Consider the following 16,669-nt stretch of genomic DNA (forward strand, 5'->3'; position numbering starts at 1 on the left):
AGGTCCACGAGGACACGTTCCGCACCAGATTGGTACGGTAACCCTGTCCTAGAAATCATGTTGTTAGACACTGGTGAACCTTCAAACTATGATGAAGTGATGGCGGGCCCAGACTCCAACAAATGGCTTGAAGCCATGAAACCCGAGATAGGATCCATGTATGAAAACGAAGTATGGACTTTGATAGACTTGCCCGATGACCAGCAAGCTATAGAGAATAAATGGATCTTTAAGAGGAAGACTGGCATGGATGGTAATGTGACCATCTATAAGGCTCGGCTTGTCGCTAAGGGTTATCGAAAAGTTCAAGGGGTTGACTACGATGAGAGCTTCTCACCCGTAGTGAAGCTGAAGTCCGTCAGAATCATGTTAGCAATTGTTGCATTCTATGATTATGAGATATGGCAAATGGACATCAAAACGGCATTCCTTAATGGTTTCCTTAAGGAAGAATTGTATATCATGGAGCTGGAAGGTTTTGTCGATCCTAAGAATGCTGACAAGGTATGCAAGCTCCAGTGCTCAATCTATGGGCTAGTGCAAGCATCTCGGAGTTGGAACATTCACTTTGATGAGATGATCAAAGCGTTTGGGTTTACACAGACTTATGGAGAAGCCTGTGTTTACAAGTAAGTGAGTGGGAGCTCTGTAGCATTTATCATATTATATGTGGATGACATACTATTGACGGGAAATGATATAGAACTTTTGGAAAGCATAAAGGCCTACTTGAATAAGTCTTTTTCAATGAAGGACCTTGGAGGAGCTACTTACATATTACTCATCAAGATCTATAGAGATAGATCGAGACGCCTCATTGGTCTTCCACAAAGCACATACCTTGACAAGATATTGAAGAAGTTCAATATGGATCAGTCCAAGTAGGGGTTCTTGCCTGTATTACAAGGTGCGAAATTGAGCATGGCTCAATGCCCGACCTCGGCAAAAGATAGAGAAAATATGAGTGTCATCCCCTATGCCTCGGCCATAGGGTCTGTTATGTATGCCATGCTGTGTACCAGACCTAATGTGAACCTTGTCGTAAGTTTGGTAGGGAGGTACCAAAGTAATCCTGGCATGGAACATTGGACAACGGTCAAGAATATCCTAAAGTACCTGAAAAGGACTAAGGATATGTTTCTTGTTTATGGAGGTGATCAAGAGCTCGTCGTAAAGGGTTACATCGATGCTAGCTTCGACACAGATCTGGATGACTCCAAGTCACAAACCAGATACATGTATATTTTGAATGGTAGGGTAGTCAGCTGGTGCAGTTGCAATGAAAGCGTCGTGGCGGGATCTACATGTGAAGCGGAGTACATAGTAGTCTCGAAGACAGCACAGGAAGCAGTCTAGATGAAGGAGTTCATCACCAGCCTAGGAGTTATTCCCAATGCGTCGGACTCGATGACTCTCTTCTTTGACAACACTGGAGCTATTGCCCTTGCCAAGGAGCCCAGGTTTCACAATAAGACCAGGCATATCAAGCATCTCTTCAACTCCATTCGTGAATATATTCAGGATGGAGACACAGATATTTGCAAAGTGCATACGGATCTGAATGTCACAGATCCGTTGACTAAACCTCTTCCGCGAGCAAAACATGATCAACACCAGAACTCTATGGGTGTTCGATTCATCACAATGTAACTAGATTATTGACTCTAGTGCAAGTGGGAGACTGTTGGAAATATGCCCTAGAGGCAATAATAAAGTGGTTATTATTATATTTCCGTGTTCATGATAATTGTCTATTGTTCATGCTATAATTGTATTAACCAGAAACTGTAATACATATGTGAATACATAGATTGTAATATGTCCCTTGTAAGCCTCTAGTTGACTAGCTCGTTGATTAATAGATGGCCATGGTTTCCTGACCATGGACATTGATGTCATTGATAACAGGATCACATCATTAGGAGAATGATGTGATGGACAAGACCCAATCCTAAGCATAGCACGCGATCGTGTAGTTCGTTTGCTAAAGCTGTTCTAATGTCAAGTATCATTTCCTTAGACCATTAGGTTGTGCAACTCCCGGACATCGTAGGAATGCTTTGGGTGTACCATAGGTCACAACGTAACTGGGTGGCTATAAAGGTGCACTACAGGTATCTCCGAAAGTATCTCTTGTGTTGGCACGAATCGAGACTAGGATTTGTCACTCCGTATGACGGAGAGGTATCTCTGGGCCCACTTGGTAATGCATCATCATAACAAGCTCAATGTGACTAAGGGGTTAGCCACGGGATCATTTGTTATGGAACGATTAAAGAGACTTGCAGGCAACGAGATTGAACGAGGTATAGAGATACCGACGATCGAATCTCGGGCAAGTAACATGCCGACAGACAAAGGGAATTCTATACGGGATTGATTGAATCCCCGACATCGTGGTTCATTTGATAAGATCATCGTGGAACATGTGGGAGCCAACATGGGTATCTAGATCCCGCTGTTTGTTATTGACCGGAGAAATGTCGCAGTCATGTCTACATGCCTCCCGAACCCGTAGGGTCTACACACTTAAGGTTCGATGACGCTAGGGTTATAGGGAAAGTATGTACGTGGTTACCGAATGTTGTTCGGAGTCCCGAATGAGATCCCGGACGTCACGAGGAGTTCCGGAATGGTCCGGAGGTAAAGAATGATATATAGGAAGTGAGGATTTGGACACCGGAAGTGTTCCAGGCATCACCGATAATGTACCGAGACCATCGGAAGGGTTCGGGGGGTCCACCGGGAGGGGCCACCAGCCTCGGAGGCTTGCATGGGCCAAGAGTGGGAAGGGACTAGCCCCTGAGTGGGCTGGTGTGCCTCCCACCAAGTCCCAAGGCGCAACAAAGGGGAGAGGGGGAAACCCTAGGCGCATATGGGCCTAAGGCCCACCCTAGGGCGCACCCCCCTATCTCCCCCTCGTGGCCGCCCCCCTCCATCCCATCTAGGGCTACCGCCCCCTAGGGTGGGAACCCTAGAGGGGGCGCACCCCTCCCCTCCTCCTATATATAGTGGGGGTTTTGGGACTACCATACACAAAAGTTTCCCTCTCTCTCGGTGCAGCCCTACCTATCCACCTCCTCGTCTTTCGTAGTGCTTGGAAAAGCCCTGCTGGAGAACCACGCTGCTCCACCACCACCACATCGTCGTGCTGCTGCTGGAGTTATCTTCCCCAACCTCTCCCTCCTCCTTGCTAGATCAAGGCACGGGAGATGTCACCGGGCTGCACATGTGTTGAACGCGGAGGCGCCGTTGTTTGGCGCTTAGATCGGAATCGACCGTGATCTGAATCGCTGCGTGTACGACTCCACCAACCGCGTTCTTGTAACGCTTCCGCTTAACGATCTTCAAGGGTATGAAGATGCACTCCCTCTCTCTCGTTGCTAGCATCTCCTAGATTGATCTTGGTGACACGTAGGAAAATTTTGAATTATTGCTACGTTCCCCAACACAACCCACCAGGGCGCACCGCCCTCCAAGCTGATGGCCCCGCAGACCCTGAAACCGACGCTATAAAATCCTATTTTCCAGAAAAAAATAAAGGAGGAAGAATTATCATGTTCCATGAAACGGAGCCGCCGTCACCTCCTATTCTTCATCAGGAGGCCAGATCTGGAGTTCGTCTGGGGCTTCGAAGAGGGGGATCTTCGATCTTCATCATCACCAACCCTTCTCCATAAACCAATTCCATGATGCTCCCCACCGGGAGTGAGTAATTCCTTCGTAGGCTCGCTGGTCGGTGAGGAGTTGGATGAGATTCATCATGTAATCTAGTTAGTTTTGTTAGGGCTTGATCCCTAGTATCTACTATTTTCTGAGATTGATGTTGCTATGACTTTGGCATGCTTAATGCTTGTCACTTTGGGCCCGGGTGCTATGATTTCAGATTTGAACAGTTTATGTTATCACCATTATATCCATGTTCTAGATCCGATCTTGCTAGTTATAGTCACCTACTACGTGTCATGATCCGGCAACCCCGGAGTGACAATAGTCGGGACCACTCCCGGTGATGATCATAGTTTGAGAAGTTCATGTATTCACCGTGTGTTAATGGTTTATTCTGGTTCTCTAATAAAAGGAGGCCTTAATATCCCTTAGTTTCCAATAGGACCCCACTGCCACGGGAGGGTAGGACAAAAGATGTGATGCAAGTTCTTTCCATAAGCACGTATGACTATTTATGGGATACATGCCTACATTATATTTATGAACCGGAGCTAGTGCCGTATCACCCTAGGTTATGACTGTCACATGATGAATATCATCCAACAAATCATCGATCCAATGCCTACGAATTTCACTTATATTGTTCTTGCTAAGTTACTACTGCTATCGTTACTGTTGCACTCGCTACAAAATTACTACTATCACTGTTACCGTTGCTATTGCTATTGCTACTACTATCAAAACTATCATATTACTGTGCTACTGATCACTTTGCTGCAGATACTTAATCTCTAGGTGTGACTGAATTGACAACTCAGTTGCTAATACTTATGAATATTCTTTGGCCCCCGTTGTGTGGAATCTATAAATTTGGGTTGAATACTCTACCCTCGAAAACTGTTGCGACCCCCTATACTTGTGGGTTATCAAGACCTATTTCTGGCGCTGTTGTCAGGGACTATAGCTATATTCGTTGAGTCACTTGGGATTATTACCAATTTATCACTATGAAGAATCTGAAGGATGCTAAGACTAAGATTTTTCCCTCTAAGACGACGGAGGGTAAGGAACTGTCATCCAACTCTGCTTTAGATTCACCTTCTGTTATAAGTAAACTTGCAACACCACAACATGCTATCAATCCTGATATGTCACAAGTTATTGATGATGCTACCTCTACTATGAATGATACTTATGATGATGCTAGTACCTCGCTTGATGATGATGTGCTACTCGTGAATTTCTTGATGAACAAATTGCTAGAGTAAGATAACATGCTATTGTTGAAAAGGATTGAGATGATCTAGAGAAATTATTATGCAAATGTAAAGAATAATCTCTTAATGTTAGAATGAAATGTGATCCTAAGTTTGATACTTCACCTATCTTTATTGATGATAAGGATTATGAATTATCTGTCGACCCAAAGTTAATTACTTTGGTTCAATCACTGGTGCGCGTAGGTCCTAAATAAATGGGTTTTAACCCCTTTCTGCGATGGCATTTGGAACTGTCGCCAAGTGAGTGTGGGCGATAGGGGGTCCTTCCCACATGACCCATAAATCGTCGGGGATAGGCCCTCCTGGGACACAGGTTGGGGCCGTGTGCGATTGGGCGAGGCATCGAAACCCAATCATTTCCGTAGGTATATACATCCCACACGGTAATCCGAGAAAATCATTTCCGTAGGTATGTACATCCCACATGGTGAATCCTAGAGAAAACATTTCCATTCGTATGTATATCACACACAGTCAATCCAAGGAATGTGTTTCCGTTCTTATGTACATCCCACACAGTCAATCCAGGGAAAACGTTTCTGTTCGTACGTACATCCCACATAGTTTTATTTGCAGGCTCGTGTGTGAAAGGTGTAACTATCACACACGGTCTGCCTTGGTTAACTGTTTGCTTTTATCAACTATATCACACATGATTTGATGAAGAAAACTGTGTTGCATTGGGCTATCCATCGCAAGCGCTTTTACTGCTAGAACCGTTTGCAAAGGTCCATGACCCATTTAGCAGGTTTATTAATTTACAATTAATAATTCTAGTATTATGTAAATTCACATTTCATATTGAACAGTTGTTTGCCAATTTCATATCAGGCACATAAATATATTATAACATCACAGTACGGTAGCTACATGAAAACAACACGATACAACATATAGCTAGTTCAACTTCATAAGAACAATATATTCATTTCCCTAGTCGAGATCATCCAGGCTCGTCTTATCCACCTCTGCTTTTAGTTCAATAAGAACCTATTTGCACGGGCCAACTGGGAAAGTGCCTCCTCCTTCGCCAACACCATCTTAGCAAAGTCCGATTTTAAAAAATCTGAGCTCATTCTCCACCTTCAACTTTTTATCCCGCATCTTAAAATATTCTTCAGCGTTGACAACAGTTTCTCTAAGCCTATGTCTGTTCTCTTCCTCATACATGCTCCAGAGCTTCGCTAGGCACATCTTCAAAGACTGTGGCCACTCTTGATCAACCCACTCCAAGTAAGAACACTTCCGTTCATCCTATAATATTAAAAACTAGACCAGTAAAAATTGTAGGGGAAATGGGTTTATAGCAACATAGAAAATCACCAATGCTTATTTTGAAAAACTGAAGAAACATGTTAATTATGACATATCTTCTCAAAAAGATCAATGTGCAAATGAAATAATTGGTACTGAGACAACAACCAAATTCTGGAACATCAGAAGCTATAATTAACTACAACAACGCTACAAGTTCTTACTCATGTACAATAAATAACAAATCGAACATTTTATGAGGAAGGTAAATATAACTGCAACAACATAGCGACAATGTTTGGATGACAGCAAATTGATACTAATAGGTGTGTACATGCACAATTTTAGCAACATAGAACTAATAGCACTAAGGCCGTCCACTATGTGGTAAATACAACTGCTCCTACATCTCGCACCGGTGCCCTGCACTGGCGAGCCGATGCAGCGAAAAAAACAGGGACAAGCACTTCGGAGCACGTAGTTGCTCCGATGCCCAGCTCCTGCGTGCCATAAAGATTTAGTATTTTACTGCTTGGCTGCTCGGATGTGTGGACCAAAGTTGGCTGCACAAACTGCTGAAGCGGTGCCAAATAATTTTCTAATGGCGCCACTGATGAGATGACAACAATTTAAGATACTAGGTACAAACTGTGACACTGTCTTAGGATGTGTTTGGTTGAAGGTGTGGTATGAATGGGATGGGACCATGACAGTGTCTGAATCACATCTAACAAATGATTTGTAACAACGAAAGAGGGTCTAACCACTACAAAGAATACACTTCTGTGATGATACGTGTTTGTCACAGTAGGTCACATTTTCTGTCATGCATGTACATCCATGACAATTTTATGACAGAATCAAGATAGTCATACATGTGATGTCGTAGAAGTGTTCCATGACATTACCAAAATTATCATCACGGAAGTGTCCACTTCCATGACGATAAATCGCGCATCACAGAAATGCTTTCATCAAGGGTGACCGACACGTGGGATCCACCGTAACGGGACACTGTTAAGCTATCGGGTCCGATTTTGCATCTGATAACCCATTAACAGCCCCGACCAATGGGGATTTCCATGTGTAAAATCATCATTGGCTGGAGGAAACACGTGTCGGCTCACCATTGGGACAGATGTCATCCACTCATTGGACCCAAAGCTCCTATGATACGTCGACATGTGGCACGGCCCAACAGAGGCCCATTCCTATGAAAAGGCTGGCATGTTCGACTTGGTCAAAAGGTGGCGGGCCAGCCCACGGCAAGCCTGTTAACAGCCTATTCGCATATAGCCCATTTACAGCCCGCTAACCCAGGGCCCGTTTATGGCCTATCCGAATTAGGCCCAGCAGCGTCATCTGGGCCGTCCAATATAATTCCAGTCCGTTTTAACTTCCGGCCCCTATATGGCCCATGACGTCTTTCGGCCCATATGAGGCCCTTAGTAACCCTCGACCCATTAACGACACATGGTGAAACGGGCCCATAATGAACAGTATATCACTTTATACCCATTAACGGCCCATTATTCCGTTGGGACGTTTCTAGTCCATGTTATCTTTCGGCCTTCTCAGGGCCCATTTATTCTTGGGCTCATTTCCAGTATTCGTTTACTTACGGCCCGTTGCTGTCATTTTCTGCTTGTGGGCCAAATTCAGCCAGTGGTTACAGTCGGCCCGTTTGTGGCCCATTAATACGTTGGTTCGTTTTCATAGCATCATCAAATACAGCCAATTAACGACGGCCCGTTATGGTCGGCCCATGAACGGACGATTTCAACTCTAGCCCATTTACGGTCATAATGTGGTCTGTTATTGGCCCATGTTTGGCCAAGCAATCATACGGCCTGGAGAAGGCCCATTGATGATACGGCCCGTAGAAGGCCCATTGATGATACGGCCCGTAGAAGGCCCATTGTTTTTACGCCCCGTAGAAGGCCCATTGTTTCTACGGCCCGTCGGAGGCCCATGTTAACTACAGTAAATATGTAGCCCATGGTTATTGTGGCCTAGTTTTAAAAAATAGGTTATTGTAGCCACTAGAAAATCGCGGAAAAAGAACTGCACTAACTACAAGAAAACAAATAAACAAGACAATAAGGAAATAAATTAGCAAGCAACTTACGCTAGGCTATCACGGCTATTACACATATTACATCCACTGGGCTTCAATGTTCGCCACCAGTGCAAATATAGGGAACAAAGCATCATATAAACACCACAGCAAAACAAGTCTAGAACTGAAACCACTTCAGAAGAGCTCAAGAAACAATATCCTGGGTACCCATAATACTGACAAGATGCTTAGCAAGCTTATTAACTTTCTCTTGTTTGGCGCTTAAATCCTCCAGCACTTGCTGTTGCCCAGAAAGTATGCATCTGAATTCTGCAGGGACATCCTCAGTCCTTCGGCTTCCTATCACACAACATCTGATCGATGTCTTTCAACTTAAAGTTGAGACACAAGAAGCCGAACTGATTCAGGAAGCGAGTTCGAAGAGCTGGTGCTAGCAGTAGTAGCCAGTAACTCGAACACTACATCAAGACAGGACTTTGGGGTTGTCTCAGTATCTTCAATATAGTATTTATCAGCTTTGTTGGAGACCAAGAGGGATGTCTCACTATCTTGAACCTTATCTGCATTACTTCCTTTACCATTGCATAACGGGGTACTCTTCTCCAATATTTTATCCGCGTTCTGAAAGAGAAACAAACAAACACATCATAGGTTTACAATGTAGTATATGAAACTCATTTTGGTAAACCAGTTCAGTAGTAAGGTGGAAAGGATAACAACATGAAACAAACATTTATCTATGTAGTATGGTCACTGTATGGTCTATATCATTCTAGTTTATGTTGCTAAATCAAGATAGATACAATTCGAATCATATCTATTTAAGACAAAGCAGCATAGACAGAATATAAGTGTGGGAAACTACACAGCAATAACAACACTTGTAATGTGCATGGCATGAGAACATAACTGTTTATTCAATTGAAACTGAAATCAACATATAGCAAGTTATAACAGCAACCACGTTAAAGAAACAGTTTTAAAACATACCTGTTGTGCCATTGGAGTTTTAATTGCATCCTTCAAATTTGAAATTAGTTGGTATGAGTAAATACAGTGATGCAAGAGCAAAGTAGTATGAACCATAGCTATGGAACCTGACCTGAGAACAACTCTTCTTCTGCTTTAAGCATTGACTTGGGGTTCAGAGTGGTGGTCCTCGTGCTTTGGGCACTACAGTTGCCTTACTAATTGCTCATGTTTGGGTGCTCTATGGTGGAGACGGTGCTGTGTCAACGGGAGCTGGGTTACTATCCGCCGGGGTTGGGGTTAGAAGGGGTGTAGCCGGTTCTTTGTCCAACTGGGTAGGGGTACAATCTGGGTGAGTCTGGGTTATGTGTGGTGGGGCTGGTTCTTGGGCAAGTACAACCGTGGTTCTATCTCCATCGACAGGTAGCACGATCTTTTCTGAAGACCGTGTTTTTTACTCCCACAGATACTACCATCACCCCCTCCAATTTAAATGGCTGATAAACAAGAAAAGTAATTCAATGTACAGACATGGTAAGATAGACAGGTGCAATGGATAGTAGGGAAGAAAACAGGGCATGAAATAATTCACATTTATGTGGTCTAACCAAACAGAATAGCAGGACATAATTTCACATATATGATGACTAATTAAACAGGATAGCATGACACAATTTCACATGTATGATGGCTAACTAAACAGGATAGAATGACATACTTCAAAATATGATGACTATGTAAACAGGATGACATGATATAACTATATGATGTGTCTATTAAAGTGGTTGGCATGCCGTAAATCACAAACATGCCGTCGATGCAAACATGATGGCATGATATAACTCACGGATAGAATGACATAATTCAAAATATGATGACTATGTAAACAGGATGAGATGATATAACTATATTATGTCTTTAGAAAATGGGTTGGCATGCCATAATTCAGATACATGCTATCTATGTAAACATCATGGCATGATATAATTCAAATATATGATTTATATACTAAGGAAGTGAGCACAGGGCAATCACATATATGATGTATCAACTAAGGAGATGGCATTCAATATCGTGTATATGATGTAAAAATTAAGCATTGCAGTACAACATATGCATGATATGAGTAATATAACCCTGCCAAGTTTGAGCATACACCTTAGGGGGGTTAATAGGACTGGCCATCTACCTCTGAATCTGACTCTGAAGAGCTATCTGTAACGAGCAAGATATCTGCTTCAGCAGGTAGCATTGTCTGCTCTAAAGACCTTGTTTTCACTCCAGATTTCTCCATCACCAATTCAAATGGCTGATGCACAGGAAGAGCAGTTGAATATACAAACATTGTCAACAAAAGCAATGAGAAATACAAAAAAGGACGGCATGATATAATTCACATATATGGCGCTTGGCTAAACAACATGGCATTGCATAATTCACATATATAATGCCTTGCAACAAGATATCATTGCATAATTCACATATATAATGTCTTGCAACAAGATGGCATTGCATGATTCACATATATGGTAATTAGACACTAAACAGGTGGCATTCACACAAAGCATGTCTAAACTAAGCAAATGACATAGCAATGCAAGATACCATACACACGATATCAGCAACATAACCCTGCCAAGTTAGAGCATGCACCTCGGGGGGGGGGGGGGGAGGGGAATAGGACTGGTCATCTGTCTCTGAATCCTCCTTTGAGGAGCTATCTGTAACCAGCAAGACATGCACTTCATCAGATAGCATTGTCTGCTCTGAAGACCTTGTTTCCACTCTAGATTTTTCCATGACCTTGTCGAATAGCTGATGCACAGGAAGAGTAATTGAATGTACTAAAATTGTTGACAAATTTAACATGTAATAAAAAACGATGTCATGGTATAATTCACATATAAGATGACTGGCTAACTAGGGTGGCATTGCAAAATTCACATATATGATGCCTGGCTAAACAAGATGGCCTTGCATGATTCACATATACGATAAAGAAACTAAATAGATGGCACTGGCACAAAGCATGTCTAAACTAAGCAGATGACATCTTTGATGTATACAGTAAGCAATGCAAGAAACCATATGCATGATATTACCAACATCAGCATGCCAAGTTAGAGCGAAGACATCATGGGGTAAATAGGAGTGGTCTTGTGCTTCTGAATCCCCCTCAGAACAGTTATCTTCCTCTTGATTACAATCCGAAATGGGTGGAGGGGGGCTGCCTTTGCGCCCACCATGGAGCGACGTCTGCATGAAATTTTATTTGTAACAGCCTGGATTTTGGCCCTTTCTTTTTCTTTTGATTTAATTGGGTTTTGCTCTGTTTTTCTTTTTGGAGTGGTTCTGTGGCCTTGCCACCTAGGAAATCATCTTCATTTCCTCTCCCAAGTGGCTCATCATCCTAAAAACCTTGCCAAGATAATGTCACTCCACTGCTTGACCAAACCCTAATTTCTTTTTCTAGGGAATATTCATTTTTCTATTAAAGGAATAACCCTGTTTGCCCTAGGTTGTGAAGCAACCCATTTTTTTGTCCATCCACAAATCCCCAAATAATTCTTATAATTTTTTTGGGTCATATCTTCCTCAAATATGGCAAAATATTTCATTGGCCTTATTTCTCATCATGCTCAATAAATTCATTTCCTATTCTGTCCTAAATGGCACATTGTGAAGCAAGTGCTATTTATCCTTGCCCATTTGCCCCAAACTTTTTGGGCATGATATATCATCCAAATAATTGACCTGTACCAAAATTCAACTTTATTTTCCTAGCCAAACTTCCTGAGTGATTTTTCAAAGTTCCTGTCTGAGGGAAGCCTTTGTGAAGGAAGTGCTAGCTAGGGTTATCCAAATGAGTTTAATTTTGCACACTCCTTCGTGTGCTCATATCTTTACACTCCTCCAAATTGCAGCCCCATCCAATCATCTATGTGAGCACAGGATCAAATCTTTGATTCTGTCAATATTTTCAGGTTGTGAAGCAAGTATATTTTCTATTGCTTCATTTTGCCTAAAAATTTCCAAAGCATTCTCATGACCATAAAACCTCTCTCCATCAAATTTGGGACCAATTCATCTAGTAAATATTTCTCTAGAATTTTTGCAAGTTTCTGGACAGAGGGAATAGCTGTGAAGGAAGTACCATTTTGGTAAAACCAATTGGCATGAAATATTTACATCACCTTTATCTGGCCAAATCACCAAGCCCTGCCAAATTTTATCTCAAGTGGTTACTCTATGTGAGTGAACCATCATGATTTTGATTCTAGACCAATAATGGTAGTTACAAAGCAACCATATTAATTAATGGTCCATTTCCCCTCAAACTCTCCCTAATCTTAGTCCTTCCTTAGTTAATCCTCGCAGACAACTCCTTTTGACCCAATCAAATCTCTGTTGATCACCAGTGCATGTTCAAGTTTACTGCAGCAAACTTCAGACGGTAATTACCATTTAACCATACCACTTTTCACTGATCTACCACCTTAGTTGCAACCTCCCCTGGATGGGCTATCAACTAGACAATGTTTTGGGTGCTGTAGAGCATTGAACGCCCCAGTTCACATGGTGACTATGATGATGGCAAGCCTGTGCGCGCGCTCTATGTGCAGTGGCCGCGTCTAGCATGCCGTTTTGCTTCGTCCGCTTCCCTCCCGTCGCCATCGCGCGCATGAGCGTGTCCCTTGGCTTCACCTCATCGTCGCCGTTACCTTGGACCCCCTCCGTCCGGTTCCTCACCGACACAAGCCGCCGCGTGCCCACGAACGTACAGTGGCGTTTTGGCTCGGTTCGTCGCCGTCCTCCCTGTACTTCCTTGGCTCCCTCTACCCCGTGAGAACCTCCACTGCTCCTCCTACGTCGTCTACCTCCGAGCTCATGCGCGTGCACACGCGTCCGCGGCGACGCCAGCTCGCCCCCTCCCCTGCCTATATAAGGTCGTCCCGGGCGCATTTGTCCTCACTACTCGACCTCACTCACTCCTAGAAGCCTCCCTGACCCTTTACCTAAGCACCAAGAGCTCCCGAGTCCTCCAATGGCCGCCTCGGCCGCCGCCGGCCTATGATCAAATCCGAGCGAGACCGATCCCCTCCCCTCCTTACGCCACCACCAGAGCCCCGCACGGGCACCCCTAGCTCCTCGCCACCCTTCGCCTCCTCCTCCAATGGCCTCTGGCCGCAAGCCCATCACCGCCCGGAGCCGCCGTCCGCTGCTGCCGTGGCCTTGCTCGATGCCGTCCTCCCTGTGGTGTGTGGATGCTCCAGGCAGGTGCGGCTCATCTCCCCGAGCATGCCGATGTGCTGCATGGCTTGGGGGATGGCCGGAGTCGGCCAGGCGAGCGCCGGCACCGGCGACTTCTTTCTGCTCCGCGGGCGAGCACGAGGAGAAGATGAAGACCACGGCCCCTTCCCTCCAGTTGGCGCGTGGACCCCGCGGCCCCACCTGCCAGTGGATCTAGGTCCAGTCCCGCCTCTACTGACTGGATTAAGTGGAGACAGAAACCCGTGAGTACGTTTCGCTTTTAGAAAGCGTATTTTCCCTCCCCTTCAGCTAAAGTACGTTTTCCTATCCTGAAAGCATATTTTCTATCTGTTTCAGCGTGTAATACATTTTCTAGAGGAGAAGGCGTAGTTCTGCAAAGTACTCTTTCTGTTTTCTCACTCAAGGGCCTGTTTGTGATGATTTTATTGCAGAAAGGTCCCTGGCAGAAAAACATTCATATCTTTTTACTCCTAGGTCCAAATGAGGTGATTCCAAAGCCCACTTCTTTGTTTTGCCGAGCCCGTTCTGTTGGAATCACTTTCACCATGTTCTAACATCCTAAAAATGACCATTTTGCCCCTGCCCTTATTCAGCCCCTCCGAGAGAGAATGTTTTCCGGCGATTCTTTCCGCGAGTTTCTCGCACTTTCTCCCGGTGATTTCTTCCACCACAGGCAAGCCACACCCTCCATTTGCATGATTGCAATGCAGTGACATGGTTTAAATTATTTGAACTTGTTTAAAATATTGCTTAGCCACTTATGATTTGTTCATGGCATTTCTCGGAGTATTGTGTTGATCTTGATATTGCCATGATATTGCTTGGAGTTCTAGGACTTATGTTTTGATGATTATGTGGATGACATGTGCCTTTGGATTCTTAGTGGCTATTATGATTATTTTCATGATGGTATCTGGTATTATTTTGGAGTATTACTTTGGATATCATGTTGCCTTTCGATTCTTAGTGGCTAGTATGATTATTTTCATGATGGTATCTGGTATTATTTTGGAGTATTACTTTGGATATCATGTTTCCTTTGGATTCTTTATGCCTATTATGATTATTTTCATGATGGTATCTGGTATTATTTTGGAGTATTACTTTGGATATCATGTTGCCTTTGGATTATTAGTGGCTAGTGTTATTCTCATCATGATGCTAGATAATATTATGTTTTGGAGTATGATGTTGGAGATGATGCTCGCATGTGGATCATAGTTGGATAGTTAGTTCTTGATATTTGAGTAGTAGTCTTGTCGTTCTTGGATTCATCCTGATAGTAGTGTTGCAATATCCTCGGAGTATCTTGGTATGATGTTATGATGCTTGGATTATTTGTTGGGTATGCTATGACTTGGATTATAGGTTGATGGATGATATCGGAGTATCAGTAATTACATTTATATTTTTGGGATAAATTCCGACATTAAGTTGGTCAGGTGCCACCGAACCGGGCTTTCTCCAGTGCATCCACATTTTCCTTTATGGGAAGGCCCTAATGCGATGTTATTGACGTGTCTCTCGCCGGTGCCTCCAACGAGGGAAGGTTATGGGCGCGCGCTACCCTGATTAGGTAGGCGGACATAAGCCTTGTGTGCCCGTTGTTGTTGTTATGTGCAAATGTCCCCGTTTGGAACGGTTTATTGTTTTGGCCACGACGGTGGTCTTTGGTAGACACGGGGCCACCCAGGACTAGCCCAGTGGGGAGTGAGTCAGAGTGGCCGGGAGAGTGTCATGGCAGTAGATCGGTTTTGTCGGAGCGCCGTTGGTCCACCCGAATGGGAGTGCGAGGCCATGGGTTCCGTGGTGTGGGTAAAGTGTGCTACCTCTGCAGAGTGTGTTTGCTTAAACTATCGATAGCCGCGTCCTCGGTCATGGGCATGGGTTCATACTAGGTCACACCGTTCGATCAACACTCACATGACGGAATGACTTATAGGTGATTTATATGTTGATATTTTGAGCAGTATAGATTGGCAGGATGTTGATGATGATGTTGGAGACCAAGTATTGGTCAGGGTAGTGATCATCGGAAAGATCACCGTTTGAGACCAAGTGTTGGTTGATCGCCGGAAAGATCACCGTTTGAGACCAGGTGTTGGTCATGGTTGTGATCGCCGGGAAGATCACCATTTGGTTTTGATCACGAGGTCATCGAGATGGTATATTGCTTGGCCGGTTAGCCAAGAGAGATATGGTTATGGAGATCTGAGATGGGGATTTATTAGTATTGTATCAGTTTCATACCATGCTTAGTAGTTGTTTCATCATGGTAGTTGTTAATTAATTAAACTGTTAATGCTATGTTATTGTCTTGCCTTGACATTTATGGTTGTTGTGAGCTTGCAAGTACATTCAATGTACTGACCTGGCTTGTCATGCCAGATTGTAGGTGATGCCATGATTGCTTGATTGCTTGTCAAGGTTGTCGTACGTGTGAGCTAGATCGTGTCCCAGCCAGAGTCCCTGCGGGGTGGAGTTCACCACCTTCGTCGTTGTTCCGCTGCTAGAAGTATTCCAACTACTACGAGTTGTTTCGCTGCAAGCATAGAGCAAGTGTAGTATCACAAGCGTAGTGTCGCCGTGCTGATGTGCTTCTTTGTAACATCATACCCTTGTATTTTTATTATTGTAATAAGAGCTGATTTGTTCTATGTCAAGCAGTGCCGTATTCCAGAGACTTCTCCTCGATCTCTGGGCTGGAATATGGGGCGTTCCGTTTTCTCCGAGCCGGGGCCATAGCGCTTGGTATCAGAGCAGGTCTGGCTATAGGATGCCCTAGTCAGCGCGAGCAGTAGAAATCGGCAGTATAGAGTTTGGCTTGTTTATTGCATTTGGTTGCTGCATTTGTTTGTTGCACATCATGCATATAGCCTTAATATTTGTTGCTAACGGTTTATCTGGTGAGTGTAGCTGGCATCGCCTCGGATCCACTATAGCTCAGCCTTTGCATTTCTCCAGTTTTCTTTCCTTGCTTGTTCTTCGGTGTTTGGTGTCATTTCTGTCCCAGCAGAGTGATGCCAAGTGATCCCAACACTGTTTGCAAAATGGTGCTCAGGTATCGCGCCGAATTCCTTGCTTCAACCCCATTTTGTTTTGGTGATAGACATGCTTCTATCCCGGATCGTCCTTTTTCTAGTCG

This window comes from Triticum urartu, chromosome 2A (assembly GCF_056163025.1).
Source record: "Triticum urartu cultivar PI428250 chromosome 2A, HENAU_Tu73, whole genome shotgun sequence".
NCBI lineage: Eukaryota > Viridiplantae > Streptophyta > Magnoliopsida > Poales > Poaceae > Triticum > Triticum urartu.